The sequence below is a fragment of the Pimephales promelas genome, chromosome 5, assembly GCF_988280905.1.
Source record: "Pimephales promelas chromosome 5, fPimPro1.hap1.1, whole genome shotgun sequence".
Taxonomy (NCBI): domain Eukaryota; kingdom Metazoa; phylum Chordata; class Actinopteri; order Cypriniformes; family Leuciscidae; genus Pimephales; species Pimephales promelas.
This window is the reverse complement of record NC_142773.1, coordinates 3,878,622-3,906,121: the sequence shown is the minus strand read 5'-3', so window position 1 is coordinate 3,906,121 and position 27,500 is coordinate 3,878,622. Positions and strand designations below refer to the sequence as shown.

Genomic DNA, 27,500 nt, shown 5'->3' with positions numbered 1-27,500 from the left:
GGAAAATTCAAGTGTTAGTGGCCCTGCTTGAGCAGTTGCTGCAAAATGTGGTAGAGGCACACAGTCAGGCTTGATGGGAAAGAGTGAGCAAACCAGGACCTGAGCTGCCTGGGTGAAAACCAGGAATCCTGACCACTTTTTTTTTTTTAGAGACTATTTCAGGCATTTTGAGGAAAAAAAGAGACAATTTAGCATTTTTGAAACATTTCATTGACTCTTTTTTTTTTTTTTTTTTTAACAATAATGCTTACAGCACCTGGTATTCCCAGGCGGTCTCCAATCCAAGCACTAACCAGGCCCTACCCTGCTTAAATCCTGACCGCTAGACCATATGGGAACTTCCTCGTGCCTCGAGCAGGCCATTTGGCTTTTAGTGTGCGACCACCCCCTTCCTTAAGAATATGGGAATGAGCTGAAGAGATTGTTTACTGAATTTGATTTCATCAGGCTCATTGGAGGGAGCTCTCATTTGCCTCGCCCATGGGGTTCAGTGTCCTCCCAGTCCTGTGCTGGCATAAGAGACACTATAAACTGGTCGCAAAGCAAGGTCCTTGTGACAGTACCCATGCAATGCATCTGAAAAGACGCATGGTATTTCATGGAAACCGTTATCCCACTGACAAAGCAGCCTATTGTTGGACTGTCAATTTAAAATATTATTCAACTAATCCAATAATAATAATAATAACAAAAATGATGGGCTAATAAAAGGAAATGATAAAGTGGCTATGGGCTGGCAGCGAAGCAAAACAGGGTGTGCGAGCCAGCCAGGAGTCGAACCTAGAATCTTCTGATCCGTAGTCAGACGCGTTATCCATTGCGCCACTGGCCCACCAACGAGTGGGCGGGTGGCTTGTCGGTGTCTGACTGTTCAGAGGCCTGACATAACACCTACTTTATCTCATGCCATTAACAGGCCTGGAGCCAACGTCTGGAAGGGGTCCAATGAGGGGTCTGCTATAAAAAGCTTTGAGATGGAGGCGTCACATGTTGGGGATCTCGGTTGCTTTGTTTTTATGGCAAGTTGTGGTGTTGTTAGGATATTCCCACAGATCCTGTGGCACTTTCTCAGTGGAAGATCTGTTATCCAGGGTCAGAGACATCTCCTCTCCTGGAGGAAAATTCAAGTGTTAGTGGCCCTGCTTGAGCAGTTGCTGCAAAATGTGGTAGAGGCACACAGCCAGGCTTGATGGGAAAGAGTGAGCAACCCTTCCCTGGTGGTCTAGTGGTTAGGATTCGGCGCTCTCACCGCCGCGGCCCGTGTTCGATTCCCGGTCAGGGAATGAGCTTTTGCCCTCTTGTAGCAGTCGTGATTGCAAAAAGGCGGACTACACACTCAAGCGCTGACGGCCTCGTCGAGAAGCATGGCCAATTAAATGTTTGCGTGTGAAAAAGACCTCCTTCGAGCCGGAGTCGAACCAGCGACCTAAGGATTCCCAATTTGCCACCTACAGTCCTCCGCTCTACCAGCTGAGCTATCGAAGGCACACCGGTTGCGGACAGAACCTAAACCTATCAGGTTTCGTGAGCTCCGCCTGCTGGCTAAAAGTGCTAGAGGCACAGAGACACGTCCTGTCCGTTTCCATAAGTGAAGCAAAGACAACACAAACTTCCCATACCGGGAGTCGAACCCGGGCCGCCTGGGTGAAAACCAGGAATCCTGACCGCTAGACCATATGGGAACTTCCTCGTGCCACTAGCAGGCCCTTTGGCTTTTAGTGTGCGACCACCCCCTTCTTTAAGAATATGGGAATGAGCCGAAGGAATTGTTTACTGAATTCGATTTCATCAGGCTCATCGGAGGGAGCTCTCATTTGCCTCGCCCAGGGGGTTCAGTGTCCTCCCAGTCCTGTGCTGGCATAAGAGACACTATAAACTGGTCGCAAAGCAAGGTCCTTGTGACAGTACCCATGCAATGCATCTGAAAAGACGCATGGTATTTCATGGTAACCGTTATCCCACTGACAAAGCAGCCTATTGTTGGACTGTCAAAAAAGGGTGAACGAGCCAGCCAGGAGTCGAACCTAGAATCTTCTGATCCGTAGTCAGACGCGTTATCCATTGCGCCACTGACCCACCACCTTTATCTCATGCCATTAACAGGCCTGGAGCCAACGTCAGGAAGGGGTCCAATGAGGGGTCTGCTATTAAAAGCTTCGAGATGGAGGCGTCACATGTTGGGGATCTCGGTTGCTTTGTTTTTATGGCAAGTTGTGGTGTTGTTAGGATATTCCCACAGATCCTGTGGCACTTTCTCAGTGGAAGATATGTTATCCAGGGTCAGAGACATCTCCTCTCCTGGAGGAAAATTCAAGTGTTAGTGGCCCTGCTTGAGCAGTTGCTGCAAAATGTGGTAGAGGCACACAGTCAGGCTTGATGGGAAAGAGTGAGCAAACCAGGACCTGAGCTGCCTGGGTGAAAACCAGGAATCCTGACCACTTTTTTTTTTTTAGAGACTATTTCAGGCATTTTGAGGAAAAAAAGAGACAATTTAGCATTTTTGAAACATTTCATTGACTCTTTTTTTTTTTTTTTTTTTTAACAATAATGCTTACAGCACCTGGTATTCCCAGGCGGTCTCCAATCCAAGCACTAACCAGGCCCTACCCTGCTTAAATCCTGACCGCTAGACCATATGGGAACTTCCTCGTGCCTCGAGCAGGCCATTTGGCTTTTAGTGTGCGACCACCCCCTTCCTTAAGAATATGGGAATGAGCTGAAGAGATTGTTTACTGAATTTGATTTCATCAGGCTCATTGGAGGGAGCTCTCATTTGCCTCGCCCATGGGGTTCAGTGTCCTCCCAGTCCTGTGCTGGCATAAGAGACACTATAAACTGGTCGCAAAGCAAGGTCCTTGTGACAGTACCCATGCAATGCATCTGAAAAGACGCATGGTATTTCATGGAAACCGTTATCCCACTGACAAAGCAGCCTATTGTTGGACTGTCAATTTAAAATATTATTCAACTAATCCAATAATAATAATAATAACAAAAATGATGGGCTAATAAAAGGAAATGATAAAGTGGCTATGGGCTGGCAGCGAAGCAAAACAGGGTGTGCGAGCCAGCCAGGAGTCGAACCTAGAATCTTCTGATCCGTAGTCAGACGCGTTATCCATTGCGCCACTGGCCCACCAACGAGTGGGCGGGTGGCTTGTCGGTGTCTGACTGTTCAGAGGCCTGACATAACACCTACTTTATCTCATGCCATTAACAGGCCTGGAGCCAACGTCTGGAAGGGGTCCAATGAGGGGTCTGCTATAAAAAGCTTTGAGATGGAGGCGTCACATGTTGGGGATCTCGGTTGCTTTGTTTTTATGGCAAGTTGTGGTGTTGTTAGGATATTCCCACAGATCCTGTGGCACTTTCTCAGTGGAAGATCTGTTATCCAGGGTCAGAGACATCTCCTCTCCTGGAGGAAAATTCAAGTGTTAGTGGCCCTGCTTGAGCAGTTGCTGCAAAATGTGGTAGAGGCACACAGCCAGGCTTGATGGGAAAGAGTGAGCAACCCTTCCCTGGTGGTCTAGTGGTTAGGATTCGGCGCTCTCACCGCCGCGGCCCGGGTTCGATTCCCGGTCAGGGAATGAGCTTTTGCCCTCTTGTAGCAGTCGTGATTGCAAAAAGGCGGACTACACACTCAAGCGCTGACGGCCTCGTCGAGAAGCATGGCCAATTAAATGTTTGCGTGTGAAAAAGACCTCCTTCGAGCCGGAGTCGAACCAGCGACCTAAGGATTCCCAATTTGCCACCTACAGTCCTCCGCTCTACCAGCTGAGCTATCGAAGGCACACCGGCTGCGGACAGAACCTAAACCTATCAGGTTTCGTGAGCTGCGCCTGCTGGCTAAAAGTGCTAGAGGCACAGAGACACGTCCTGTCTGTTTCCATAAGTGAAGCAAAGACAACACAAACTTCCCATACCGGGAGTCGAACCCGGGCCGCCTGGGTGAAAACCAGGAATCCTGACCGCTAGACCATATGGGAACTTCCTCGAGCCACTAGCAGGCCCTTTGGCTTTTAGTGTGCGACCACCCCCTTCTTTAAGAATATGGGAATGAGCCGAAGGAATTGTTTACTGAATTCGATTTCATCAGGCTCATCGGAGGGAGCTCTCATTTGCCTCGCCCAGGGGGTTCAGTGTCCTCCCAGTCCTGTGCTGGCATAAGAGACACTATAAACTGGTCGCAAAGCAAGGTCCTTGTGACAGTACCCATGCAATGCATCTGAAAAGACGCATGGTATTTCATGGTAACCGTTATCCCACTGACAAAGCAGCCTATTGTTGGACTGTCAAAAAAGGGTGAGCGAGCCAGCCAGGAGTCGAACCTAGAATCTTCTGATCCGTAGTCAGACGCGTTATCCATTGCGCCACTGACCCACCACCTTTATCTCATGCCATTAACAGGCCTGGAGCCAACGTCAGGAAGGGGTCCAATGAGGGGTCTGCTATTAAAAGCTTCGAGATGGAGGCGTCACATGTTGGGGATCTCGGTTGCTTTGTTTTTATGGCAAGTTGTGGTGTTGTTAGGATATTCCCACAGATCCTGTGGCACTTTCTCAGTGGAAGATCTGTTATCCAGGGTCAGAGACATCTCCTCTCCTGGAGGAAAATTCAAGTGTTAGTGGCCCTGCTTGAGCAGTTGCTGCAAAATGTGGTAGAGGCACACAGTCAGGCTTGATGGGAAAGAGTGAGCAAACCAGGACCTGAGCTGCCTGGGTGAAAACCAGGAATCCTGACCACTTTTTTTTTTTTTAGAGACTATTTCAGGCATTTTGAGGAAAAAAAGAGACAATTTAGCATTTTTGAAACATTTCATTGACTCTTTTTTTTTTTTTTTTTTTTTTAACAATAATGCTTACAGCACCTGGTATTCCCAGGCGGTCTCCAATCCAAGCACTAACCAGGCCCTACCCTGCTTAAATCCTGACCGCTAGACCATATGGGAACTTCCTCGTGCCTCGAGCAGGCCATTTGGCTTTTAGTGTGCGACCACCCCCTTCCTTAAGAATATGGGAATGAGCTGAAGAGATTGTTTACTGAATTTGATTTCATCAGGCTCATTGGAGGGAGCTCTCATTTGCCTCGCCCATGGGGTTCAGTGTCCTCCCAGTCCTGTGCTGGCATAAGAGACACTATAAACTGGTCGCAAAGCAAGGTCCTTGTGACAGTACCCATGCAATGCATCTGAAAAGACGCATGGTATTTCATGGAAACCGTTATCCCACTGACAAAGCAGCCTATTGTTGGACTGTCAATTTAAAATATTATTTAACTAATCCAATAATAATAATAATAACAAAAATGATGGGCTAATAAAAGGAAATGATAAAGTGGCTATGGGCTGGCAGCGAAGCAAAACAGGGTGTGCGAGCCAGCCAGGAGTCGAACCTAGAATCTTCTGATCCGTAGTCAGACGCGTTATCCATTGCGCCACTGGCCCACCAACGAGTGGGCGGGTGGCTTGTCGGTGTCTGACTGTTCAGAGGCCTGACATAACACCTACTTTATCTCATGCCATTAACAGGCCTGGAGCCAACGTCTGGAAGGGGTCCAATGAGGGGTCTGCTATAAAAAGCTTTGAGATGGAGGCGTCACATGTTGGGGATCTCGGTTGCTTTGTTTTTATGGCAAGTTGTGGTGTTGTTAGGATATTCCCACAGATCCTGTGGCACTTTCTCAGTGGAAGATCTGTTATCCAGGGTCAGAGACATCTCCTCTCCTGGAGGAAAATTCAAGTGTTAGTGGCCCTGCTTGAGCAGTTGCTGCAAAATGTGGTAGAGGCACACAGCCAGGCTTGATGGGAAAGAGTGAGCAACCCTTCCCTGGTGGTCTAGTGGTTAGGATTCGGCGCTCTCACCGCCGCGGCCCGGGTTCGATTCCCGGTCAGGGAATGAGCTTTTGCCCTCTTGTAGCAGTCGTGATTGCAAAAAGGCGGACTACACACTCAAGCGCTGACGGCCTCGTCGAGAAGCATGGCCAATTAAATGTTTGCGTGTGAAAAAGACCTCCTTCGAGCCGGAGTCGAACCAGCGACCTAAGGATTCCCAATTTGCCACCTACAGTCCTCCGCTCTACCAGCTGAGCTATCGAAGGCACACCAGCTGCGGACAGAACCTAAACCTATCAGGTTTCGTGAGCTGCGCCTGCTGGCTAAAAGTGCTAGAGGCACAGAGACACGTCCTGTCTGTTTCCATAAGTGAAGCAAAGACAACACAAACTTCCCATACCGGGAGTCGAACCCGGGCCGCCTGGGTGAAAACCAGGAATCCTGACCGCTAGACCATATGGGAACTTCCTCGTGCCACTAGCAGGCCCTTTGGCTTTTAGTGTGCGACCACCCCCTTCTTTAAGAATATGGGAATGAGCCGAATGAATTGTTTACTGAATTCGATTTCATCAGGCTCATCGGAGGGAGCTCTCATTTGCCTCGCCCAGGGGGTTCAGTGTCCTCCCAGTCCTGTGCTGGCATAAGAGACACTATAAACTGGTCGCAAAGCAAGGTCCTTGTGACAGTACCCATGCAATGCATCTGAAAAGACGCATGGTATATCATGGTAACCGTTATCCCACTGACAAAGCAGCCTATTGTTGGACTGTCAAAAAAGGGTGAGCGAGCCAGCCAGGAGTCGAACCTAGAATCTTCTGATCCGTAGTCAGACGCGTTATCCATTGCGCCACTGACCCACCACCTTTATCTCATGCCATTAACAGGCCTGGAGCCAACGTCAGGAAGGGGTCCAATGAGGGGTCTGCTATTAAAAGCTTCGAGATGGAGGCGTCACATGTTGGGGATCTCGGTTGCTTTGTTTTTATGGCAAGTTGTGGTGTTGTTAGGATATTCCCACAGATCCTGTGGCACTTTCTCAGTGGAAGATCTGTTATCCAGGGTCAGAGACATCTCCTCTCCTGGAGGAAAATTCAAGTGTTAGTGGCCCTGCTTGAGCAGTTGCTGCAAAATGTGGTAGAGGCACACAGTCAGGCTTGATGGGAAAGAGTGAGCAAACCAGGACCTGAGCTGCCTGGGTGAAAACCAGGAATCCTGACCACTTTTTTTTTTAGAGACTATTTCAGGCATTTTGAGGAAAAAAAGAGACAATTTAGCATTTTTGAAACATTTCATTGACTCTTTTTTTTTTTTTTTTTTTTTTTTAACAATAATGCTTACAGCACCTGGTATTCCCAGGCGGTCTCCAATCCAAGCACTAACCAGGCCCTACCCTGCTTAAATCCTGACCGCTAGACCATATGGGAACTTCCTCGTGCCTCGAGCAGGCCATTTGGCTTTTAGTGTGCGACCACCCCCTTCCTTAAGAATATGGGAATGAGCTGAAGAGATTGTTTACTGAATTTGATTTCATCAGGCTCATTGGAGGGAGCTCTCATTTGCCTCGCCCATGGGGTTCAGTGTCCTCCCAGTCCTGTGCTGGCATAAGAGACACTATAAACTGGTCGCAAAGCAAGGTCCTTGTGACAGTACCCATGCAATGCATCTGAAAAGACGCATGGTATTTCATGGAAACCGTTATCCCACTGACAAAGCAGCCTATTGTTGGACTGTCAATTTAAAATATTATTCAACTAATCCAATAATAATAATAATAACAAAAATGATGGGCTAATAAAAGGAAATGATAAAGTGGCTATGGGCTGGCAGCGAAGCAAAACAGGGTGTGCGAGCCAGCCAGGAGTCGAACCTAGAATCTTCTGATCCGTAGTCAGACGCGTTATCCATTGCGCCACTGGCCCACCAACGAGTGGGCGGGTGGCTTGTCGGTGTCTGACTGTTCAGAGGCCTGACATAACACCTACTTTATCTCATGCCATTAACAGGCCTGGAGCCAACGTCTGGAAGGGGTCCAATGAGGGGTCTGCTATAAAAAAATTTGAGATGGAGGCGTCACATGTTGGGGATCTCGGTTGCTTTGTTTTTATGGCAAGTTGTGGTGTTGTTAGGATATTCCCACAGATCCTGTGGCACTTTCTCAGTGGAAGATATGTTATCCAGGGTCAGAGACATCTCCTCTCCTGGAGGAAAATTCAAGTGTTAGTGGCCCTGCTTGAGCAGTTGCTGCAAAATGTGGTAGAGGCACACAGCCAGGCTTGATGGGAAAGAGTGAGCAAGCCTTCCCTGGTGGTCTAGTGATTAGGATTAGGCGCTCTCACCGCCGCGGCCCGGGTTCGATTCCCGGTCAGGGAATGAGCTTTTGCCCTCTTGTAGCAGTCGTGATTGCAAAAAGGCAGACTACACACTCAAGCGCTGACGGCCTCGTCGAGAAGCATGGCCAATTAAATGTTTGCGTGTGAAAAAGACCTCCTTCGAGCCGGAGTCGAACCAGCGACCTAAGGATTCCCAATTTGCCACCTACAGTCCTCCGCTCTACCAGCTGAGCTATCGAAGGCACACCGGTTGCGGACAGAACCTAAACCTATCAGGTTTCGTGAGCTCCGCCTGCTGGCTAAAAGTGCTAGAGGCACAGAGACACGTCCTGTCCGTTTCCATAAGTGAAGCAAAGACAACACAAACTTCCCATACCGGGAGTCGAACCCGGGCCGCCTGGGTGAAAACCAGGAATCCTGACCGCTAGACCATATGGGAACTTCCTCGTGCCACTAGCAGGCCCTTTGGCTTTTAGTGTGCGACCACCCCCTTCTTTAAGAATATGGGAATGAGCCGAAGGAATTGTTTACTGAATTCGATTTCATCAGGCTCATCGGAGGGAGCTCTCATTTGCCTCGCCCAGGGGGTTCAGTGTCCTCCCAGTCCTGTGCTGGCATAAGAGACACTATAAACTGGTCGCAAAGCAAGGTCCTTGTGACAGTACCCATGCAATGCATCTGAAAAGACGCATGGTATTTCATGGTAACCGTTATCCCACTGACAAAGCAGCCTATTGTTGGACTGTCAAAAAAGGGTGAGCGAGCCAGCCAGGAGTCGAACCTAGAATCTTCTGATCCGTAGTCAGACGCGTTATCCATTGCGCCACTGACCCACCACCTTTACCTCATGCCATTAACAGGCCTGGAGCCAACGTCAGGAAGGGGTCCAATGAGGGGTCTGCTATTAAAAGCTTCGAGATGGAGGTGTCACATGTTGGGGATCTCGGTTGCTTTGTTTTTATGGCAAGTTGTGGTGTTGTTAGGATATTCCCACAGATCCTGTGGCACTTTCTCAGTGGAAGATATGTTATCCAGGGTCAGAGACATCTCCTCTCCTGGAGGAAAATTCAAGTGTTAGTGGCCCTGCTTGAGCAGTTGCTGCAAAATGTGGTAGAGGCACACAGTCAGGCTTGATGGGAAAGAGTGAGCAAACCAGGACCTGAGCTGCCTGGGTGAAAACCAGGAATCCTGACCACTTTTTTTTTTAGAGACTATTTCAGGCATTTTGAGGAAAAAAAGAGACAATTTAGCATTTTTGAAACATTTCATTGACTCTTTTTTTTTTTTAACAATAATGCTTACAGCACCTGGTATTCCCAGGCGGTCTCCAATCCAAGCACTAACCAGGCCCTACCCTGCTTAAATCCTGACCGCTAGACCATATGGGAACTTCCTCGTGCCTCGAGCAGGCCATTTGGCTTTTAGTGTGCGACCACCCCCTTCCTTAAGAATATGGGAATGAGCTGAAGAGATTGTTTACTGAATTTGATTTCATCAGGCTCATTGGAGGGAGCTCTCATTTGCCTCGCCCATGGGGTTCAGTGTCCTCCCAGTCCTGTGCTGGCATAAGAGACACTATAAACTGGTCGCAAAGCAAGGTCCTTGTGACAGTACCCATGCAATGCATCTGAAAAGACGCATGGTATTTCATGGAAACCGTTATCCCACTGACAAAGCAGCCTATTGTTGGACTGTCAATTTAAAATATTATTCAACTAATCCAATAATAATAATAATAACAAAAATGATGGGCTAATAAAAGGAAATGATAAAGTGGCTATGGGCTGGCAGCGAAGCAAAACAGGGTGTGCGAGCCAGCCAGGAGTCGAACCTAGAATCTTCTGATCCGTAGTCAGACGCGTTATCCATTGCGCCACTGGCCCACCAACGAGTGGGCGGGTGGCTTGTCGGTGTCTGACTGTTCAGAGGCCTGACATAACACCTACTTTATCTCATGCCATTAACAGGCCTGGAGCCAACGTCTGGAAGGGGTCCAATGAGGGGTCTGCTATAAAAAGCTTTGAGATGGAGGCGTCACATGTTGGGGATCTCGGTTGCTTTGTTTTTATGGCAAGTTGTGGTGTTGTTAGGATATTCCCACAGATCCTGTGGCACTTTCTCAGTGGAAGATCTGTTATCCAGGGTCAGAGACATCTCCTCTCCTGGAGGAAAATTCAAGTGTTAGTGGCCCTGCTTGAGCTGTTGCTGCAAAATGTGGTAGAGGCACACAGCCAGGCTTGATGGGAAAGAGTGAGCAACCCTTCCCTGGTGGTCTAGTGGTTAGGATTAGGCGCTCTCACCGCCGCGGCCCGGGTTCGATTCCCGGTCAGGGAATGAGCTTTTGCCCTCTTGTAGCAGTCGTGATTGCAAAAAGGCAGACTACCCACTCAAGCGCTGACGGCCTCGTCGAGAAGCATGGCCAATTAAATGTTTGCGTGTGAAAAAGACCTCCTTCGAGCCGGAGTCGAACCAGCGACCTAAGGATTCCCAATTTGCCACCTACAGTCCTCCGCTCTACCAGCTGAGCTATCGAAGGCACACCGGTTGCGGACAGAACCTAAACCTATCAGGTTTCGTGAGCTCCGCCTGCTGGCTAAAAGTGCTAGAGGCACAGAGACACGTCCTGTCCGTTTCCATAAGTGAAGCAAAGACAACACAAACTTCCCATACCGGGAGTCGAACCCGGGCCGCCTGGGTGAAAACCAGGAATCCTGACCGCTAGACCATATGGGAACTTCCTCGTGCCACTAGCAGGCCCTTTGGCTTTTAGTGTGCGACCACCCCCTTCTTTAAGAATATGGGAATGAGCCGAAGGAATTGTTTACTGAATTCGATTTCATCAGGCTCATCGGAGGGAGCTCTCATTTGCCTCGCCCAGGGGGTTCAGTGTCCTCCCAGTCCTGTGCTGGCATAAGAGACACTATAAACTGGTCGCAAAGCAAGGTCCTTGTGACAGTACCCATGCAATGCATCTGAAAAGACGCATGGTATTTCATGGTAACCGTTATCCCACTGACAAAGCAGCCTATTTTTGGACTGTCAAAAAAGGGTGAGCGAGCCAGCCAGGAGTCGAACCTAGAATCTTCTGATCCGTAGTCAGACGCGTTATCCATTGCGCCACTGACCCACCACCTTTATCTCATGCCATTAACAGGCCTGGAGCCAACGTCAGGAAGGGGTCCAATGAGGGGTCTGCTATTAAAAGCTTCGAGATGGAGGTGTCACATGTTGGGGATCTCGGTTGCTTTGTTTTTATGGCAAGTTGTGGTGTTGTTAGGATATTCCCACAGATCCTGTGGCACTTTCTCAGTGGAAGATATGTTATCCAGGGTCAGAGACATCTCCTCTCCTGGAGGAAAATTCAAGTGTTAGTGGCCCTGCTTGAGCAGTTGCTGCAAAATGTGGTAGAGGCACACAGTCAGGCTTGATGGGAAAGAGTGAGCAAACCAGGACCTGAGCTGCCTGGGTGAAAACCAGGAATCCTGACCACTTTTTTTTTTAGAGACTATTTCAGGCATTTTGAGGAAAAAAAGAGACAATTTAGCATTTTTGAAACATTTCATTGACTCTTTTTTTTTTTAACAATAATGCTTACAGCACCTGGTATTCCCAGGCGGTCTCCAATCCAAGCACTAACCAGGCCCTACCCTGCTTAAATCCTGACCGCTAGACCATATGGGAACTTCCTCGTGCCTCGAGCAGGCCATTTGGCTTTTAGTGTGCGACCACCCCCTTCCTTAAGAATATGGGAATGAGCTGAAGAGATTGTTTACTGAATTTGATTTAATCAGGCTCATTGGAGGGAGCTCTCATTTGCCTCGCCCATGGGGTTCAGTGTCCTCCCAGTCCTGTGCTGGCATAAGAGACACTATAAACTGGTCGCAAAGCAAGGTCCTTGTGACAGTACCCATGCAATGCATCTGAAAAGACGCATGGTATTTCATGGAAACCGTTATCCCACTGACAAAGCAGCCTATTGTTGGACTGTCAATTTAAAATATTATTCAACTAATCCAATAATAATAATAATAACAAAAATGATGGGCTAATAAAAGGAAATGATAAAGTGGCTATGGGCTGGCAGCGAAGCAAAACAGGGTGTGCGAGCCAGCCAGGAGTCGAACCTAGAATCTTCTGATCCGTAGTCAGACGCGTTATCCATTGCGCCACTGGCCCACCAACGAGTGGGCGGGTGGCTTGTCGGTGTCTGACTGTTCAGAGGCCTGACATAACACCTACTTTATCTCATGCCATTAACAGGCCTGGAGCCAACGTCTGGAAGGGGTCCAATGAGGGGTCTGCTATAAAAAGCTTTGAGATGGAGGCGTCACATGTTGGGGATCTCGGTTGCTTTGTTTTTATGGCAAGTTGTGGTGTTGTTAGGATATTCCCACAGATCCTGTGGCACTTTCTCAGTGGAAGATCTGTTATCCAGGGTCAGAGACATCTCCTCTCCTGGAGGAAAATTCAAGTGTTAGTGGCCCTGCTTGAGCAGTTGCTGCAAAATGTGGTAGAGGCACACAGCCAGGCTTGATGGGAAAGAGTGAGCAACCCTTCCCTGGTGGTCTAGTGGTTAGGATTCGGCGCTCTCACCGCCGCGGCCCGGGTTCGATTCCCGGTCAGGGAATGAGCTTTTGCCCTCTTGTAGCAGTCGTGATTGCAAAAAGGCGGACTACACACTCAAGCGCTGACGGCCTCGTCGAGAAGCATGGCCAATTAAATGTTTGCGTGTGAAAAAGACCTCCTTCGAGCCGGAGTCGAACCAGCGACCTAAGGATTGCCAATTTGCCACCTACAGTCCTCCGCTCTACCAGCTGAGCTATCGAAGGCACACCGGTTGCGGACAGAACCTAAACCTATCAGGTTTCGTGAGCTCCGCCTGCTGGCTAAAAGTGCTAGAGGCACAGAGACACGTCCTGTCCGTTTCCATAAGTGAAGCAAAGACAACACAAACTTCCCATACCGGGAGTCGAACCCGGGCCGCCTGGGTGAAAACCAGGAATCCTGACCGCTAGACCATATGGGAACTTCCTCGTGCCACTAGCAGGCCCTTTGGCTTTTAGTGTGCGACCACCCCCTTCTTTAAGAATATGGGAATGAGCCGAAGGAATTGTTTACTGAATTCGATTTCATCAGGCTCATCGGAGGGAGCTCTCATTTGCCTCGCCCAGGGGGTTCAGTGTCCTCCCAGTCCTGTGCTGGCATAAGAGACACTATAAACTGGTCGCAAAGCAAGGTCCTTGTGACAGTACCCATGCAATGCATCTGAAAAGACGCATGGTATTTCATGGTAACCGTTATCCCACTGACAAAGCAGCCTATTGTTGGACTGTCAAAAAAGGGTGAGCGAGCCAGCCAGGAGTCGACCCTAGAATCTTCTGATCCGTAGTCAGATGCGTTATCCATTGCGCCACTGACCCACCACCTTTATCTCATGCCATTAACAGGCCTGGAGCCAACGTCAGGAAGGGGTCCAATGAGGGGTCTGCTATTAAAAGCTTCGAGATGGAGGCGTCACATGTTGGGGATCTCGGTTGCTTTGTTTTTATGGCAAGTTGTGGTGTTGTTAGGATATTCCCACAGATCCTGTGGCACTTTCTCAGTGGAAGATCTGTTATCCAGGGTCAGAGACATCTCCTCTCCTGGAGGAAAATTCAAGTGTTAGTGGCCCTGCTTGAGCAGTTGCTGCAAAATGTGGTAGAGGCACACAGTCAGGCTTGATGGGAAAGAGTGATCAAACCAGGACCTGAGCTGCCTGGGTGAAAACCAGGAATCCTGACCACTTTTTTTTTTTAGAGACTATTTCAGGCATTTTGAGGAAAAAAAGAGACAATTTAGCATTTTTGAAACATTTCATTGACTCTTTTTTTTTTTTTTTTAAACAATAATGCTTACAGCACCTGGTATTCCCAGGCGGTCTCCAATCCAAGCACTAACCAGGCCCTACCCTGCTTAAATCCTGACCGCTAGACCATATGGGAACTTCCTCGTGCCTCGAGCAGGCCATTTGGCTTTTAGTGTGCGACCACCCCCTTCCTTAAGAATATGGGAATGACCTGAAGAGATTGTTTATTGAATTTGATTTCATCAGGCTCATTGGAGGGAGCTCTCATTTGCCTCGCCCATGGGGTTCAGTGTCCTCCCAGTCCTGTGCTGGCATAAGAGACACTATAAACTGGTTGCAAAGCAAGGTCCTTGTGACAGTACCCATGCAATGCATCTGAAAAGACGCATGGTATTTCATGGAAACCGTTATCCCACTGACAAAGCAGCCTATTGTTGGACTGTCAATTTAAAATATTATTTAACTAATCCAATAATAATAATAATAACAAAAATGATGGGCTAATAAAAGGAAATGATAAAGTGGCTATGGGCTGGCAGCGAAGCAAAACAGGGTGTGCGAGCCAGCCAGGAGTCGAACCTAGAATCTTCTGATCCGTAGTCAGACGCGTTATCCATTGCGCCACTGGCCCACCAACGAGTGGGCGGGTGGCTTGTCGGTGTCTGACTGTTCAGAGGCCTGACATAACACCTACTTTATCTCATGCCATTAACAGGCCTGGAGCCAACGTCTGGAAGGGGTCCAATGAGGGGTCTGCTATAAAAAGCTTTGAGATGGAGGCGTCACATGTTGGGGATCTCGGTTGCTTTGTTTTTATGGCAAGTTGTGGTGTTGTTAGGATATTCCCACAGATCCTGTGGCACTTTCTCAGTGGAAGATCTGTTATCCAGGGTCAGAGACATCTCCTCTCCTGGAGGAAAATTCAAGTGTTAGTGGCCCTGCTTGAGCAGTTGCTGCAAAATGTGGTAGAGGCACACAGCCAGGCTTGATGGGAAAGAGTGAGCAACCCTTCCCTGGTGGTCTAGTGGTTAGGATTCGGCGCTCTCACCGCCGCGGCCCGGGTTCGATTCCCGGTCAGGGAATGAGCTTTTGCCCTCTTGTAGCAGTCGTGATTGCAAAAAGGCGGACTACACACTCAAGCGCTGACGGCCTCGTCGAGAAGCATGGCCAATTAAATGTTTGCGTGTGAAAAAGACCTCCTTCGAGCCGGAGTCGAACCAGCGACCTAAGGATTCCCAATTTGCCACCTACAGTCCTCCGCTCTACCAGCTGAGCTATCGAAGGCACACCGGCTGCGGACAGAACCTAAACCTATCAGGTTTCGTGAGCTGCGCCTGCTGGCTAAAAGTGCTAGAGGCACAGAGACACGTCCTGTCTGTTTCCATAAGTGAAGCAAAGACAACACAAACTTCCCATACCGGGAGTCGAACCCGGGCCGCCTGGGTGAAAACCAGGAATCCTGACCGCTAGACCATATGGGAACTTCCTCGTGCCACTAGCAGGCCCTTTGGCTTTTAGTGTGCGACCACCCCCTTCTTTAAGAATATGGGAATGAGCCGAATGAATTGTTTACTGAATTCGATTTCATCAGGCTCATCGGAGGGAGCTCTCATTTGCCTCGCCCAGGGGGTTCAGTGTCCTCCCAGTCCTGTGCTGGCATAAGAGACACTATAAACTGGTCGCAAAGCAAGGTCCTTGTGACAGTACCCATGCAATGCATCTGAAAAGACGCATGGTATATCATGGTAACCGTTATCCCACTGACAAAGCAGCCTATTGTTGGACTGTCAAAAAAGGGTGAGCGAGCCAGCCAGGAGTCGAACCTAGAATCTTCTGATCCGTAGTCAGACGCGTTATCCATTGCGCCACTGACCCACCACCTTTATCTCATGCCATTAACAGGCCTGGAGCCAACGTCAGGAAGGGGTCCAATGAGGGGTCTGCTATTAAAAGCTTCGAGATGGAGGCGTCACATGTTGGGGATCTCGGTTGCTTTGTTTTTATGGCAAGTTGTGGTGTTGTTAGGATATTCCCACAGATCCTGTGGCACTTTCTCAGTGGAAGATCTGTTATCCAGGGTCAGAGACATCTCCTCTCCTGGAGGAAAATTCAAGTGTTAGTGGCCCTGCTTGAGCAGTTGCTGCAAAATGTGGTAGAGGCACACAGTCAGGCTTGATGGGAAAGAGTGAGCAAACCAGGACCTGAGCTGCCTGGGTGAAAACCAGGAATCCTGACCACTTTTTTTTTTTTTAGAGACTATTTCAGGCATTTTGAGGAAAAAAAGAGACAATTTAGCATTTTTGAAACATTTCATTGACTCTTTTTTTTTTTTTTTTTTTAACAATAATGCTTACAGCACCTGGTATTCCCAGGCGGTCTCCAATCCAAGCACTAACCAGGCCCTACCCTGCTTAAATCCTGACCGCTAGACCATATGGGAACTTCCTCGTGCCTCGAGCAGGCCATTTGGCTTTTAGTGTGCGACCACCCCCTTCCTTAAGAATATGGGAATGAGCTGAAGAGATTGTTTACTGAATTTGATTTCATCAGGCTCATTGGAGGGAGCTCTCATTTGCCTCGCCCATGGGGTTCAGTGTCCTCCCAGTCCTGTGCTGGCATAAGAGACACTATAAACTGGTCGCAAAGCAAGGTCCTTGTGACAGTACCCATGCAATGCATCTGAAAAGACGCATGGTATTTCATGGAAACCGTTATCCCACTGACAAAGCAGCCTATTGTTGGACTGTCAATTTAAAATATTATTCAACTAATCCAATAATAATAATAATAACAAAAATGATGGGCTAATAAAAGGAAATGATAAAGTGGCTATGGGCTGGCAGCGAAGCAAAACAGGGTGTGCGAGCCAGCCAGGAGTCGAACCTAGAATCTTCTGATCCGTAGTCAGACGCGTTATCCATTGCGCCACTGGCCCACCAACGAGTGGGCGGGTGGCTTGTCGGTGTCTGACTGTTCAGAGGCCTGACATAACACCTACTTTATCTCATGCCATTAACAGGCCTGGAGCCAACGTCTGGAAGGGGTCCAATGAGGGGTCTGCTATAAAAAGCTTTGAGATGGAGGCGTCACATGTTGGGGATCTCGGTTGCTTTGTTTTTATGGCAAGTTGTGGTGTTGTTAGGATATTCCCACAGATCCTGTGGCACTTTCTCAGTGGAAGATCTGTTATCCAGGGTCAGAGACATCTCCTCTCCTGGAGGAAAATTCAAGTGTTAGTGGCCCTGCTTGAGCAGTTGCTGCAAAATGTGGTAGAGGCACACAGCCAGGCTTGATGGGAAAGAGTGAGCAACCCTTCCCTGGTGGTCTAGTGGTTAGGATTCGGCGCTCTCACCGCCGCGGCCCGGGTTCGATTCCCGGTCAGGGAATGAGCTTTTGCCCTCTTGTAGCAGTCGTGATTGCAAAAAGGCGGACTACACACTCAAGCGCTGACGGCCTCGTCGAGAAGCATGGCCAATTAAATGTTTGCGTGTGAAAAAGACCTCCTTCGAGCCGGAGTCGAACCAGCGACCTAAGGATTGCCAATTTGCCACCTACAGTCCTCCGCTCTACCAGCTGAGCTATCGAAGGCACACCGGTTGCGGACAGAACCTAAACCTATCAGGTTTCGTGAGCTCCGCCTGCTGGCTAAAAGTGCTAGAGGCACAGAGACACGTCCTGTCCGTTTCCATAAGTGAAGCAAAGACAACACAAACTTCCCATACCGGGAGTCGAACCCGGGCCGCCTGGGTGAAAACCAGGAATCCTGACCGCTAGACCATATGGGAACTTCCTCGTGCCACTAGCAGGCCCTTTGGCTTTTAGTGTGCGACCACCCCCTTCTTTAAGAATATGGGAATGAGCCGAAGGAATTGTTTACTGAATTCGATTTCATCAGGCTCATCGGAGGGAGCTCTCATTTGCCTCGCCCAGGGGGTTCAGTGTCCTCCCAGTCCTGTGCTGGCATAAGAGACACTATAAACTGGTCGCAAAGCAAGGTCCTTGTGACAGTACCCATGCAATGCATCTGAAAAGACGCATGGTATTTCATGGTAACCGTTATCCCACTGACAAAGCAGCCTATTGTTGGACTGTCAAAAAAGGGTGAGCGAGCCAGCCAGGAGTCGACCCTAGAATCTTCTGATCCGTAGTCAGATGCGTTATCCATTGCGCCACTGACCCACCACCTTTATCTCATGCCATTAACAGGCCTGGAGCCAACGTCAGGAAGGGGTCCAATGAGGGGTCTGCTATTAAAAGCTTCGAGATGGAGGCGTCACATGTTGGGGATCTCGGTTGCTTTGTTTTTATGGCAAGTTGTGGTGTTGTTAGGATATTCCCACAGATCCTGTGGCACTTTCTCAGTGGAAGATCTGTTATCCAGGGTCAGAGACATCTCCTCTCCTGGAGGAAAATTCAAGTGTTAGTGGCCCTGCTTGAGCAGTTGCTGCAAAATGTGGTAGAGGCACACAGTCAGGCTTGATGGGAAAGAGTGAGCAAACCAGGACCTGAGCTGCCTGGGTGAAAACCAGGAATCCTGACCACTTTTTTTTTTTAGAGACTATTTCAGGCATTTTGAGGAAAAAAAGAGACAATTTAGCATTTTTGAAACATTTCATTGACTCTTTTTTTTTTTTTTTTAAACAATAATGCTTACAGCACCTGGTATTCCCAGGCGGTCTCCAATCCAAGCACTAACCAGGCCCTACCCTGCTTAAATCCTGACCGCTAGACCATATGGGAACTTCCTCGTGCCTCGAGCAGGCCATTTGGCTTTTAGTGTGCGACCACCCCCTTCCTTAAGAATATGGGAATGACCTGAAGAGATTGTTTATTGAATTTGATTTCATCAGGCTCATTGGAGGGAGCTCTCATTTGCCTCGCCCATGGGGTTCAGTGTCCTCCCAGTCCTGTGCTGGCATAAGAGACACTATAAACTGGTTGCAAAGCAAGGTCCTTGTGACAGTACCCATGCAATGCATCTGAAAAGACGCATGGTATTTCATGGAAACCGTTATCCCACTGACAAAGCAGCCTATTGTTGGACTGTCAATTTAAAATATTATTTAACTAATCCAATAATAATAATAATAACAAAAATGATGGGCTAATAAAAGGAAATGATAAAGTGGCTATGGGCTGGCAGCGAAGCAAAACAGGGTGTGCGAGCCAGCCAGGAGTCGAACCTAGAATCTTCTGATCCGTAGTCAGACGCGATATCCATTGCGCCACTGGCCCACCAACGAGTGGGCGGGTGGCTTGTCGGTGTCTGACTGTTCAGAGGCCTGACATAACACCTACTTTATCTCATGCCATTAACAGGCCTGGAGCCAACGTCTGGAAGGGGTCCAATGAGGGGTCTGCTATAAAAAGCTTTGAGATGGAGGCGTCACATGTTGGGGATCTCGGTTGCTTTGTTTTTATGGCAAGTTGTGGTGTTGTTAGGATATTCCCACAGATCCTGTGGCACTTTCTCAGTGGAAGATCTGTTATCCAGGGTCAGAGACATCTCCTCTCCTGGAGGAAAATTCAAGTGTTAGTGGCCCTGCTTGAGCAGTTGCTGCAAAATGTGGTAGAGGCACACAGCCAGGCTTGATGGGAAAGAGTGAGCAACCCTTCCCTGGTGGTCTAGTGGTTAGGATTCGGCGCTCTCACCGCCGCGGCCCGGGTTCGATTCCCGGTCAGGGAATGAGCTTTTGCCCTCTTGTAGCAGTCGTGATTGCAAAAAGGCGGACTACACACTCAAGCGCTGACGGCCTCGTCGAGAAGCATGGCCAATTAAATGTTTGCGTGTGAAAAAGACCTCCTTCGAGCCGGAGTCGAACCAGCGACCTAAGGATTCCCAATTTGCCACCTACAGTCCTCCGCTCTACCAGCTGAGCTATCGAAGGCACACCGGCTGCGGACAGAACCTAAACCTATCAGGTTTCGTGAGCTGCGCCTGCTGGCTAAAAGTGCTAGAGGCACAGAGACACGTCCTGTCTGTTTCCATAAGTGAAGCAAAGACAACACAAACTTCCCATACCGGGAGTCGAACCCGGGCCGCCTGGGTGAAAACCAGGAATCCTGACCGCTAGACCATATGGGAACTTCCTCGTGCCACTAGCAGGCCCTTTGGCTTTTAGTGTGCGACCACCCCCTTCTTTAAGAATATGGGAATGAGCCGAATGAATTGTTTACTGAATTCGATTTCATCAGGCTCATCGGAGGGAGCTCTCATTTGCCTCGCCCAGGGGGTTCAGTGTCCTCCCAGTCCTGTGCTGGCATAAGAGACACTATAAACTGGTCGCAAAGCAAGGTCCTTGTGACAGTACCCATGCAATGCATCTGAAAAGACGCATGGTATATCATGGTAACCGTTATCCCACTGACAAAGCAGCCTATTGTTGGACTGTCAAAAAAGGGTGAGCGAGCCAGCCAGGAGTCGAACCTAGAATCTTCTGATCCGTAGTCAGACGCGTTATCCATTGCGCCACTGACCCACCACCTTTATCTCATGCCATTAACAGGCCTGGAGCCAACGTCAGGAAGGGGTCCAATGAGGGGTCTGCTATTAAAAGCTTCGAGATGGAGGCGTCACATGTTGGGGATCTCGGTTGCTTTGTTTTTATGGCAAGTTGTGGTGTTGTTAGGATATTCCCACAGATCCTGTGGCACTTTCTCAGTGGAAGATCTGTTATCCAGGGTCAGAGACATCTCCTCTCCTGGAGGAAAATTCAAGTGTTAGTGGCCCTGCTTGAGCAGTTGCTGCAAAATGTGGTAGAGGCACACAGTCAGGCTTGATGGGAAAGAGTGAGCAAACCAGGACCTGAGCTGCCTGGGTGAAAACCAGGAATCCTGACCACTTTTTTTTTTTTTAGAGACTATTTCAGGCATTTTGAGGAAAAAAAGAGACAATTTAGCATTTTTGAAACATTTCATTGACTCTTTTTTTTTTTTTTTTTTAACAATAATGCTTACAGCACCTGGTATTCCCAGGCGGTCTCCAATCCAAGCACTAACCAGGCCCTACCCTGCTTAAATCCTGACCGCTAGACCATATGGGAACTTCCTCGTGCCTCGAGCAGGCCATTTGGCTTTTAGTGTGCGACCACCCCCTTCCTTAAGAATATGGGAATGAGCTGAAGAGATTGTTTACTGAATTTGATTTCATCAGGCTCATTGGAGGGAGCTCTCATTTGCCTCGCCCATGGGGTTCAGTGTCCTCCCAGTCCTGTGCTGGCATAAGAGACACTATAAACTGGTCGCAAAGCAAGGTCCTTGTGACAGTACCCATGCAATGCATCTGAAAAGACGCATGGTATTTCATGGAAACCGTTATCCCACTGACAAAGCAGCCTATTGTTGGACTGTCAATTTAAAATATTATTCAACTAATCCAATAATAATAATAATAACAAAAATGATGGGCTAATAAATGGAAATGATAAAGTGGCTATGGGCTGGCAGCGAAGCAAAACAGGGTGTGCGAGCCAGCCAGGAGTCGAACCTAGAATCTTCTGATCCGTAGTCAGACGCGTTATCCATTGCGCCACTGGCCCACCAACGAGTGGGCGGGTGGCTTGTCGGTGTCTGACTGTTCAGAGGCCTGACATAACACCTACTTTATCTCATGCCATTAACAGGCCTGGAGCCAACGTCTGGAAGGGGTCCAATGAGGGGTCTGCTATAAAAAGCTTTGAGATGGAGGCGTCACATGTTGGGGATCTCGGTTGCTTTGTTTTTATGGCAAGTTGTGGTGTTGTTAGGATATTCCCACAGATCCTGTGGCACTTTCTCAGTGGAAGATCTGTTATCCAGGGTCAGAGACATCTCCTCTCCTGGAGGAAAATTCAAGTGTTAGTGGCCCTGCTTGAGCAGTTGCTGCAAAATGTGGTAGAGGCACACAGCCAGGCTTGATGGGAAAGAGTGAGCAACCCTTCCCTGGTGGTCTAGTGGTTAGGATTCGGCGCTCTCACCGCCGCGGCCCGGGTTCGATTCCCGGTCAGGGAATGAGCTTTTGCCCTCTTGTAGCAGTCGTGATTGCAAAAAGGCGGACTACACACTCAAGCGCTGACGGCCTCGTCGAGAAGCATGGCCAATTAAATGTTTGCGTGTGAAAAAGACCTCCTTCGAGCCGGAGTCGAACCAGCGACCTAAGGATTGCCAATTTGCCACCTACAGTCCTCCGCTCTACCAGCTGAGCTATCGAAGGCACACCGGTTGCGGACAGAACCTAAACCTATCAGGTTTCGTGAGCTCCGCCTGCTGGCTAAAAGTGCTAGAGGCACAGAGACACGTCCTGTCCGTTTCCATAAGTGAAGCAAAGACAACACAAACTTCCCATACCGGGAGTCGAACCCGGGCCGCCTGGGTGAAAACCAGGAATCCTGACCGCTAGACCATATGGGAACTTCCTCGTGCCACTAGCAGGCCCTTTGGCTTTTAGTGTGCGACCACCCCCTTCTTTAAGAATATGGGAATGAGCCGAAGGAATTGTTTACTGAATTCGATTTCATCAGGCTCATCGGAGGGAGCTCTCATTTGCCTCGCCCAGGGGGTTCAGTGTCCTCCCAGTCCTGTGCTGGCATAAGAGACACTATAAACTGGTCGCAAAGCAAGGTCCTTGTGACAGTACCCATGCAATGCATCTGAAAAGACGCATGGTATTTCATGGTAACCGTTATCCCACTGACAAAGCAGCCTATTGTTGGACTGTCAAAAAAGGGTGAGCGAGCCAGCCAGGAGTCGACCCTAGAATCTTCTGATCCGTAGTCAGACGCGTTATCCATTGCGCCACTGACCCACCACCTTTATCTCATGCCATTAACAGGCCTGGAGCCAACGTCAGGAAGGGGTCCAATGAGGGGTCTGCTATTAAAAGCTTCGAGATGGAGGCGTCACATGTTGGGGATCTCGGTTGCTTTGTTTTTATGGCAAGTTGTGGTGTTGTTAGGATATTCCCACAGATCCTGTGGCACTTTCTCAGTGGAAGATCTGTTATCCAGGGTCAGAGACATCTCCTCTCCTGGAGGAAAATTCAAGTGTTAGTGGCCCTGCTTGAGCAGTTGCTGCAAAATGTGGTAGAGGCACACAGTCAGGCTTGATGGGAAAGAGTGAGCAAACCAGGACCTGAGCTGCCTGGGTGAAAACCAGGAATCCTGACCACTTTTTTTTTAGAGACTATTTCAGGCATTTTGAGGAAAAAAAGAGACAATTTAGCATTTTTGAAACATTTCATTGACTCTTTTTTTTTTTTAACAATAATGCTTACAGCACCTGGTATTCCCAGGCGGTCTCCAATCCAAGCACTAACCAGGCCCTACCCTGCTTAAATCCTGACCGCTAGACCATATGGGAACTTCCTCGTGCCTCGAGCAGGCCATTTGGCTTTTAGTGTGCGACCACCCCCTTCCTTAAGAATATGGGAATGAGCTGAAGAGATTGTTTACTGAATTTGATTTCATCAGGCTCATTGGAGGGAGCTCTCATTTGCCTCGCCCATGGGGTTCAGTGTCCTCCCAGTCCTGTGCTGGCATAAGAGACACTATAAACTGGTCGCAAAGCAAGGTCCTTGTGACAGTACCCATGCAATGCATCTGAAAAGACGCATGGTATTTCATGGAAACCGTTATCCCACTGACAAAGCAGCCTATTGTTGGACTGTCAATTTAAAATATTATTCAACTAATCCAATAATAATAATAATAACAAAAATGATGGGCTAATAAAAGGAAATGATAAAGTGGCTATGGGCTGGCAGCGAAGCAAAACAGGGTGTGCGAGCCAGCCAGGAGTCGAACCTAGAATCTTCTGATCCGTAGTCAGACGCGTTATCCATTGCGCCACTGGCCCACCAACGAGTGGGCGGGTGGCTTGTCGGTGTCTGACTGTTCAGAGGCCTGACATAACACCTACTTTATCTCATGCCATTAACAGGCCTGGAGCCAACGTCTGGAAGGGGTCCAATGAGGGGTCTGCTATAAAAAGCTTTGAGATGGAGGCGTCACATGTTGGGGATCTCGGTTGCTTTGTTTTTATGGCAAGTTGTGGTGTTGTTAGGATATTCCCACAGATCCTGTGGCACTTTCTCAGTGGAAGATCTGTTATCCAGGGTCAGAGACATCTCCTCTCCTGGAGGAAAATTCAAGTGTTAGTGGCCCTGCTTGAGCAGTTGCTGCAAAATGTGGTAGAGGCACACAGCCAGGCTTGATGGGAAAGAGTGAGCAACCCTTCCCTGGTGGTCTAGTGGTTAGGATTCGGCGCTCTCACCGCCGCGGCCCGGGTTCGATTCCCGGTCAGGGAATGAGCTTTTGCCCTCTTGTAGCAGTCGTGATTGCAAAAAGGCGGACTACACACTCAAGCGCTGACGGCCTCGTCGAGAAGCATGGCCAATTAAATGTTTGCGTGTGAAAAAGACCTCCTTCGAGCCGGAGTCGAACCAGCGACCTAAGGATTGCCAATTTGCCACCTACAGTCCTCCGCTCTACCAGCTGAGCTATCGAAGGCACACCGGTTGCGGACAGAACCTAAACCTATCAGGTTTCGTGAGCTCCGCCTGCTGGCTAAAAGTGCTAGAGGCACAGAGACACGTCCTGTCCGTTTCCATAAGTGAAGCAAAGACAACACAAACTTCCCATACCGGGAGTCGAACCCGGGCCGCCTGGGTGAAAACCAGGAATCCTGACCGCTAGACCATATGGGAACTTCCTCGTGCCACTAGCAGGCCCTTTGGCTTTTAGTGTGCGACCACCCCCTTCTTTAAGAATATGGGAATGAGCCGAAGGAATTGTTTACTGAATTCGATTTCATCAGGCTCATCGGAGGGAGCTCTCATTTGCCTCGCCCAGGGGGTTCAGTGTCCTCCCAGTCCTGTGCTGGCATAAGAGACACTATAAACTGGTCGCAAAGCAAGGTCCTTGTGACAGTACCCATGCAATGCATCTGAAAAGACGCATGGTATTTCATGGTAACCGTTATCCCACTGACAAAGCAGCCTATTGTTGGACTGTCAAAAAAGGGTGAGCGAGCCAGCCAGGAGTCGACCCTAGAATCTTCTGATCCGTAGTCAGATGCGTTATCCATTGCGCCACTGACCCACCACCTTTATCTCATGCCATTAACAGGCCTGGAGCCAACGTCAGGAAGGGGTCCAATGAGGGGTCTGCTATTAAAAGCTTCGAGATGGAGGCGTCACATGTTGGGGATCTCGGTTGCTTTGTTTTTATGGCAAGTTGTGGTGTTGTTAGGATATTCCCACAGATCCTGTGGCACTTTCTCAGTGGAAGATCTGTTATCCAGGGTCAGAGACATCTCCTCTCCTGGAGGAAAATTCAAGTGTTAGTGGCCCTGCTTGAGCAGTTGCTGCAAAATGTGGTAGAGGCACACAGTCAGGCTTGATGGGAAAGAGTGAGCAAACCAGGACCTGAGCTGCCTGGGTGAAAACCAGGAATCCTGACCACTTTTTTTTTTTAGAGACTATTTCAGGCATTTTGAGGAAAAAAAGAGACAATTTAGCATTTTTGAAACATTTCATTGACTCTTTTTTTTTTTTTTTTTAAACAATAATGCTTACAGCACCTGGTATTCCCAGGCGGTCTCCAATCCAAGCACTAACCAGGCCCTACCCTGCTTAAATCCTGACCGCTAGACCATATGGGAACTTCCTCGTGCCTCGAGCAGGCCATTTGGCTTTTAGTGTGCGACCACCCCCTTCCTTAAGAATATGGGAATGACCTGAAGAGATTGTTTATTGAATTTGATTTCATCAGGCTCATTGGAGGGAGCTCTCATTTGCCTCGCCCATGGGGTTCAGTGTCCTCCCAGTCCTGTGCTGGCATAAGAGACACTATAAACTGGTCGCAAAGCAAGGTCCTTGTGACAGTACCCATGCAATGCATCTGAAAAGACGCATGGTATTTCATGGAAACCGTTATCCCACTGACAAAGCAGCCTATTGTTGGACTGTCAATTTAAAATATTATTTAACTAATCCAATAATAATAATAATAACAAAAATGATGGGCTAATAAAAGGAAATGATAAAGTGGCTATGGGCTGGCAGCGAAGCAAAACAGGGTGTGCGAGCCAGCCAGGAGTCAAACCTAGAATCTTCTGATCCGTAGTCAGACGCGTTATCCATTGCGTCACTGGCCCACCAACGAGTGGGCGGGTGGCTTGTCGGTGTCTGACTGTTCAGAGGCCTGACATAACACCTACTTTATCTCATGCCATTAACAGGCCTGGAGCCAACGTCTGGAAGGGGTCCAATGAGGGGTCTGCTATAAAAAGCTTTGAGATGGAGGCGTCACATGTTGGGGATCTCGGTTGCTTTGTTTTTATGGCAAGTTGTGGTGTTGTTAGGATATTCCCACAGATCCTGTGGCACTTTCTCAGTGGAAGATCTGTTATCCAGGGTCAGAGACATCTCCTCTCCTGGAGGAAAATTCAAGTGTTAGTGGCCCTGCTTGAGCAGTTGCTGCAAAATGTGGTAGAGGCACACAGCCAGGCTTGATGGGAAAGAGTGAGCAACCCTTCCCTGGTGGTCTAGTGGTTAGGATTCGGCGCTCTCACCGCCGCGGCCCGGGTTCGATTCCCGGTCAGGGAATGAGCTTTTGCCCTCTTGTAGCAGTCGTGATTGCAAAAAGGCGGACTACACACTCAAGCGCTGACGGCCTCGTCGAGAAGCATGGCCAATTAAATGTTTGCGTGTGAAAAAGACCTCCTTCGAGCCGGAGTCGAACCAGCGACCTAAGGATTCCCAATTTGCCACCTACAGTCCTCCGCTCTACCAGCTGAGCTATCGAAGGCACACCGGCTGCGGACAGAACCTAAACCTATCAGGTTTCGTGAGCTGCGCCTGCTGGCTAAAAGTGCTAGAGGCACAGAGACACGTCCTGTCTGTTTCCATAAGTGAAGCAAAGACAACACAAACTTCCCATACCGGGAGTCGAACCCGGGCCGCCTGGGTGAAAACCAGGAATCCTGACCGCTAGACCATATGGGAACTTCCTCGTGCCACTAGCAGGCCCTTTGGCTTTTAGTGTGCGACCACCCCCTTCTTTAAGAATATGGGAATGAGCCGAATGAATTGTTTACTGAATTCGATTTCATCAGGCTCATCGGAGGGAGCTCTCATTTGCCTCGCCCAGGGGGTTCAGTGTCCTCCCAGTCCTGTGCTGGCATAAGAGACACTATAAACTGGTCGCAAAGCAAGGTCCTTGTGACAGTACCCATGCAATGCATCTGAAAAGACGCATGGTATATCATGGTAACCGTTATCCCACTGACAAAGCAGCCTATTGTTGGACTGTCAAAAAAGGGTGAGCGAGCCAGCCAGGAGTCGAACCTAGAATCTTCTGATCCGTAGTCAGACGCGTTATCCATTGCGCCACTGACCCACCACCTTTATCTCATGCCATTAACAGGCCTGGAGCCAACGTCAGGAAGGGGTCCAATGAGGGGTCTGCTATTAAAAGCTTCGAGATGGAGGCGTCACATGTTGGGGATCTCGGTTGCT

General features: G+C 48.9%; 52 non-coding genes across 52 annotated transcripts; 9 read left to right on the top strand and 43 right to left on the bottom strand.

Annotated features, from left to right (window-relative positions):
- Positions 1-759: 759 nt before the first annotated feature.
- On the bottom strand, positions 760-832 carry trnar-acg (transfer RNA arginine (anticodon ACG)). Its single transcript has one exon. It is a non-coding gene; the product is annotated as a tRNA-Arg (tRNA).
- Positions 833-1,398: 566 nt separating this feature from the next.
- Positions 1,399-1,485, bottom strand: trnay-gua (transfer RNA tyrosine (anticodon GUA)). The gene is given in 2 exon segments: positions 1,399-1,434; positions 1,449-1,485. It is a non-coding gene; the product is annotated as a tRNA-Tyr (tRNA).
- A 125-nt stretch (positions 1,486-1,610) lies between these two features.
- Positions 1,611-1,682, bottom strand: trnae-uuc (transfer RNA glutamic acid (anticodon UUC)). Its single transcript has one exon. It is a non-coding gene; the product is annotated as a tRNA-Glu (tRNA).
- A 321-nt stretch (positions 1,683-2,003) lies between these two features.
- trnar-acg (transfer RNA arginine (anticodon ACG)) lies at positions 2,004-2,076 on the bottom strand. Its single transcript has one exon. It is a non-coding gene; the product is annotated as a tRNA-Arg (tRNA).
- A 987-nt stretch (positions 2,077-3,063) lies between these two features.
- Positions 3,064-3,136, bottom strand: trnar-acg (transfer RNA arginine (anticodon ACG)). The gene has a single exon. It is a non-coding gene; the product is annotated as a tRNA-Arg (tRNA).
- Positions 3,137-3,515: 379 nt separating this feature from the next.
- Positions 3,516-3,587, top strand: trnae-cuc (transfer RNA glutamic acid (anticodon CUC)). Its single transcript has one exon. It is a non-coding gene; the product is annotated as a tRNA-Glu (tRNA).
- A 115-nt stretch (positions 3,588-3,702) lies between these two features.
- On the bottom strand, positions 3,703-3,789 carry trnay-gua (transfer RNA tyrosine (anticodon GUA)). Its single transcript is given in 2 exon segments — positions 3,703-3,738; positions 3,753-3,789. It is a non-coding gene; the product is annotated as a tRNA-Tyr (tRNA).
- A 125-nt stretch (positions 3,790-3,914) lies between these two features.
- trnae-uuc (transfer RNA glutamic acid (anticodon UUC)) lies at positions 3,915-3,986 on the bottom strand. The gene has a single exon. It is a non-coding gene; the product is annotated as a tRNA-Glu (tRNA).
- A 321-nt stretch (positions 3,987-4,307) lies between these two features.
- Positions 4,308-4,380, bottom strand: trnar-acg (transfer RNA arginine (anticodon ACG)). Its single transcript has one exon. It is a non-coding gene; the product is annotated as a tRNA-Arg (tRNA).
- A 990-nt stretch (positions 4,381-5,370) lies between these two features.
- Positions 5,371-5,443, bottom strand: trnar-acg (transfer RNA arginine (anticodon ACG)). The gene has a single exon. It is a non-coding gene; the product is annotated as a tRNA-Arg (tRNA).
- A 379-nt stretch (positions 5,444-5,822) lies between these two features.
- trnae-cuc (transfer RNA glutamic acid (anticodon CUC)) lies at positions 5,823-5,894 on the top strand. The gene has a single exon. It is a non-coding gene; the product is annotated as a tRNA-Glu (tRNA).
- Positions 5,895-6,009: 115 nt separating this feature from the next.
- trnay-gua (transfer RNA tyrosine (anticodon GUA)) lies at positions 6,010-6,096 on the bottom strand. Its single transcript is given in 2 exon segments — positions 6,010-6,045; positions 6,060-6,096. It is a non-coding gene; the product is annotated as a tRNA-Tyr (tRNA).
- Positions 6,097-6,221: 125 nt separating this feature from the next.
- trnae-uuc (transfer RNA glutamic acid (anticodon UUC)) lies at positions 6,222-6,293 on the bottom strand. The gene has a single exon. It is a non-coding gene; the product is annotated as a tRNA-Glu (tRNA).
- Positions 6,294-6,614: 321 nt separating this feature from the next.
- On the bottom strand, positions 6,615-6,687 carry trnar-acg (transfer RNA arginine (anticodon ACG)). Its single transcript has one exon. It is a non-coding gene; the product is annotated as a tRNA-Arg (tRNA).
- A 989-nt stretch (positions 6,688-7,676) lies between these two features.
- On the bottom strand, positions 7,677-7,749 carry trnar-acg (transfer RNA arginine (anticodon ACG)). The gene has a single exon. It is a non-coding gene; the product is annotated as a tRNA-Arg (tRNA).
- Positions 7,750-8,315: 566 nt separating this feature from the next.
- On the bottom strand, positions 8,316-8,402 carry trnay-gua (transfer RNA tyrosine (anticodon GUA)). The gene is given in 2 exon segments: positions 8,316-8,351; positions 8,366-8,402. It is a non-coding gene; the product is annotated as a tRNA-Tyr (tRNA).
- A 125-nt stretch (positions 8,403-8,527) lies between these two features.
- Positions 8,528-8,599, bottom strand: trnae-uuc (transfer RNA glutamic acid (anticodon UUC)). The gene has a single exon. It is a non-coding gene; the product is annotated as a tRNA-Glu (tRNA).
- A 321-nt stretch (positions 8,600-8,920) lies between these two features.
- trnar-acg (transfer RNA arginine (anticodon ACG)) lies at positions 8,921-8,993 on the bottom strand. Its single transcript has one exon. It is a non-coding gene; the product is annotated as a tRNA-Arg (tRNA).
- A 977-nt stretch (positions 8,994-9,970) lies between these two features.
- Positions 9,971-10,043, bottom strand: trnar-acg (transfer RNA arginine (anticodon ACG)). Its single transcript has one exon. It is a non-coding gene; the product is annotated as a tRNA-Arg (tRNA).
- A 566-nt stretch (positions 10,044-10,609) lies between these two features.
- trnay-gua (transfer RNA tyrosine (anticodon GUA)) lies at positions 10,610-10,696 on the bottom strand. Its single transcript is given in 2 exon segments — positions 10,610-10,645; positions 10,660-10,696. It is a non-coding gene; the product is annotated as a tRNA-Tyr (tRNA).
- Positions 10,697-10,821: 125 nt separating this feature from the next.
- Positions 10,822-10,893, bottom strand: trnae-uuc (transfer RNA glutamic acid (anticodon UUC)). The gene has a single exon. It is a non-coding gene; the product is annotated as a tRNA-Glu (tRNA).
- A 321-nt stretch (positions 10,894-11,214) lies between these two features.
- trnar-acg (transfer RNA arginine (anticodon ACG)) lies at positions 11,215-11,287 on the bottom strand. Its single transcript has one exon. It is a non-coding gene; the product is annotated as a tRNA-Arg (tRNA).
- Positions 11,288-12,263: 976 nt separating this feature from the next.
- Positions 12,264-12,336, bottom strand: trnar-acg (transfer RNA arginine (anticodon ACG)). The gene has a single exon. It is a non-coding gene; the product is annotated as a tRNA-Arg (tRNA).
- Positions 12,337-12,715: 379 nt separating this feature from the next.
- Positions 12,716-12,787, top strand: trnae-cuc (transfer RNA glutamic acid (anticodon CUC)). The gene has a single exon. It is a non-coding gene; the product is annotated as a tRNA-Glu (tRNA).
- Positions 12,788-12,902: 115 nt separating this feature from the next.
- Positions 12,903-12,989, bottom strand: trnay-gua (transfer RNA tyrosine (anticodon GUA)). Its single transcript is given in 2 exon segments — positions 12,903-12,938; positions 12,953-12,989. It is a non-coding gene; the product is annotated as a tRNA-Tyr (tRNA).
- Positions 12,990-13,114: 125 nt separating this feature from the next.
- On the bottom strand, positions 13,115-13,186 carry trnae-uuc (transfer RNA glutamic acid (anticodon UUC)). The gene has a single exon. It is a non-coding gene; the product is annotated as a tRNA-Glu (tRNA).
- Positions 13,187-14,563: 1,377 nt separating this feature from the next.
- Positions 14,564-14,636, bottom strand: trnar-acg (transfer RNA arginine (anticodon ACG)). The gene has a single exon. It is a non-coding gene; the product is annotated as a tRNA-Arg (tRNA).
- Positions 14,637-15,015: 379 nt separating this feature from the next.
- On the top strand, positions 15,016-15,087 carry trnae-cuc (transfer RNA glutamic acid (anticodon CUC)). The gene has a single exon. It is a non-coding gene; the product is annotated as a tRNA-Glu (tRNA).
- Positions 15,088-15,202: 115 nt separating this feature from the next.
- trnay-gua (transfer RNA tyrosine (anticodon GUA)) lies at positions 15,203-15,289 on the bottom strand. Its single transcript is given in 2 exon segments — positions 15,203-15,238; positions 15,253-15,289. It is a non-coding gene; the product is annotated as a tRNA-Tyr (tRNA).
- Positions 15,290-15,414: 125 nt separating this feature from the next.
- trnae-uuc (transfer RNA glutamic acid (anticodon UUC)) lies at positions 15,415-15,486 on the bottom strand. The gene has a single exon. It is a non-coding gene; the product is annotated as a tRNA-Glu (tRNA).
- A 321-nt stretch (positions 15,487-15,807) lies between these two features.
- On the bottom strand, positions 15,808-15,880 carry trnar-acg (transfer RNA arginine (anticodon ACG)). The gene has a single exon. It is a non-coding gene; the product is annotated as a tRNA-Arg (tRNA).
- Positions 15,881-16,867: 987 nt separating this feature from the next.
- On the bottom strand, positions 16,868-16,940 carry trnar-acg (transfer RNA arginine (anticodon ACG)). Its single transcript has one exon. It is a non-coding gene; the product is annotated as a tRNA-Arg (tRNA).
- A 379-nt stretch (positions 16,941-17,319) lies between these two features.
- On the top strand, positions 17,320-17,391 carry trnae-cuc (transfer RNA glutamic acid (anticodon CUC)). The gene has a single exon. It is a non-coding gene; the product is annotated as a tRNA-Glu (tRNA).
- Positions 17,392-17,506: 115 nt separating this feature from the next.
- On the bottom strand, positions 17,507-17,593 carry trnay-gua (transfer RNA tyrosine (anticodon GUA)). The gene is given in 2 exon segments: positions 17,507-17,542; positions 17,557-17,593. It is a non-coding gene; the product is annotated as a tRNA-Tyr (tRNA).
- Positions 17,594-17,718: 125 nt separating this feature from the next.
- On the bottom strand, positions 17,719-17,790 carry trnae-uuc (transfer RNA glutamic acid (anticodon UUC)). Its single transcript has one exon. It is a non-coding gene; the product is annotated as a tRNA-Glu (tRNA).
- A 1,377-nt stretch (positions 17,791-19,167) lies between these two features.
- Positions 19,168-19,240, bottom strand: trnar-acg (transfer RNA arginine (anticodon ACG)). Its single transcript has one exon. It is a non-coding gene; the product is annotated as a tRNA-Arg (tRNA).
- Positions 19,241-19,619: 379 nt separating this feature from the next.
- Positions 19,620-19,691, top strand: trnae-cuc (transfer RNA glutamic acid (anticodon CUC)). The gene has a single exon. It is a non-coding gene; the product is annotated as a tRNA-Glu (tRNA).
- Positions 19,692-19,806: 115 nt separating this feature from the next.
- On the bottom strand, positions 19,807-19,893 carry trnay-gua (transfer RNA tyrosine (anticodon GUA)). The gene is given in 2 exon segments: positions 19,807-19,842; positions 19,857-19,893. It is a non-coding gene; the product is annotated as a tRNA-Tyr (tRNA).
- Positions 19,894-20,018: 125 nt separating this feature from the next.
- On the bottom strand, positions 20,019-20,090 carry trnae-uuc (transfer RNA glutamic acid (anticodon UUC)). Its single transcript has one exon. It is a non-coding gene; the product is annotated as a tRNA-Glu (tRNA).
- A 321-nt stretch (positions 20,091-20,411) lies between these two features.
- trnar-acg (transfer RNA arginine (anticodon ACG)) lies at positions 20,412-20,484 on the bottom strand. The gene has a single exon. It is a non-coding gene; the product is annotated as a tRNA-Arg (tRNA).
- Positions 20,485-21,470: 986 nt separating this feature from the next.
- On the bottom strand, positions 21,471-21,543 carry trnar-acg (transfer RNA arginine (anticodon ACG)). The gene has a single exon. It is a non-coding gene; the product is annotated as a tRNA-Arg (tRNA).
- Positions 21,544-21,922: 379 nt separating this feature from the next.
- On the top strand, positions 21,923-21,994 carry trnae-cuc (transfer RNA glutamic acid (anticodon CUC)). Its single transcript has one exon. It is a non-coding gene; the product is annotated as a tRNA-Glu (tRNA).
- A 115-nt stretch (positions 21,995-22,109) lies between these two features.
- On the bottom strand, positions 22,110-22,196 carry trnay-gua (transfer RNA tyrosine (anticodon GUA)). The gene is given in 2 exon segments: positions 22,110-22,145; positions 22,160-22,196. It is a non-coding gene; the product is annotated as a tRNA-Tyr (tRNA).
- Positions 22,197-22,321: 125 nt separating this feature from the next.
- On the bottom strand, positions 22,322-22,393 carry trnae-uuc (transfer RNA glutamic acid (anticodon UUC)). Its single transcript has one exon. It is a non-coding gene; the product is annotated as a tRNA-Glu (tRNA).
- Positions 22,394-23,763: 1,370 nt separating this feature from the next.
- Positions 23,764-23,836, bottom strand: trnar-acg (transfer RNA arginine (anticodon ACG)). The gene has a single exon. It is a non-coding gene; the product is annotated as a tRNA-Arg (tRNA).
- A 379-nt stretch (positions 23,837-24,215) lies between these two features.
- trnae-cuc (transfer RNA glutamic acid (anticodon CUC)) lies at positions 24,216-24,287 on the top strand. Its single transcript has one exon. It is a non-coding gene; the product is annotated as a tRNA-Glu (tRNA).
- A 115-nt stretch (positions 24,288-24,402) lies between these two features.
- trnay-gua (transfer RNA tyrosine (anticodon GUA)) lies at positions 24,403-24,489 on the bottom strand. The gene is given in 2 exon segments: positions 24,403-24,438; positions 24,453-24,489. It is a non-coding gene; the product is annotated as a tRNA-Tyr (tRNA).
- A 125-nt stretch (positions 24,490-24,614) lies between these two features.
- trnae-uuc (transfer RNA glutamic acid (anticodon UUC)) lies at positions 24,615-24,686 on the bottom strand. Its single transcript has one exon. It is a non-coding gene; the product is annotated as a tRNA-Glu (tRNA).
- A 1,830-nt stretch (positions 24,687-26,516) lies between these two features.
- On the top strand, positions 26,517-26,588 carry trnae-cuc (transfer RNA glutamic acid (anticodon CUC)). Its single transcript has one exon. It is a non-coding gene; the product is annotated as a tRNA-Glu (tRNA).
- Positions 26,589-26,703: 115 nt separating this feature from the next.
- On the bottom strand, positions 26,704-26,790 carry trnay-gua (transfer RNA tyrosine (anticodon GUA)). Its single transcript is given in 2 exon segments — positions 26,704-26,739; positions 26,754-26,790. It is a non-coding gene; the product is annotated as a tRNA-Tyr (tRNA).
- Positions 26,791-26,915: 125 nt separating this feature from the next.
- Positions 26,916-26,987, bottom strand: trnae-uuc (transfer RNA glutamic acid (anticodon UUC)). The gene has a single exon. It is a non-coding gene; the product is annotated as a tRNA-Glu (tRNA).
- Positions 26,988-27,308: 321 nt separating this feature from the next.
- On the bottom strand, positions 27,309-27,381 carry trnar-acg (transfer RNA arginine (anticodon ACG)). The gene has a single exon. It is a non-coding gene; the product is annotated as a tRNA-Arg (tRNA).
- Positions 27,382-27,500: the final 119 nt, after the last annotated feature.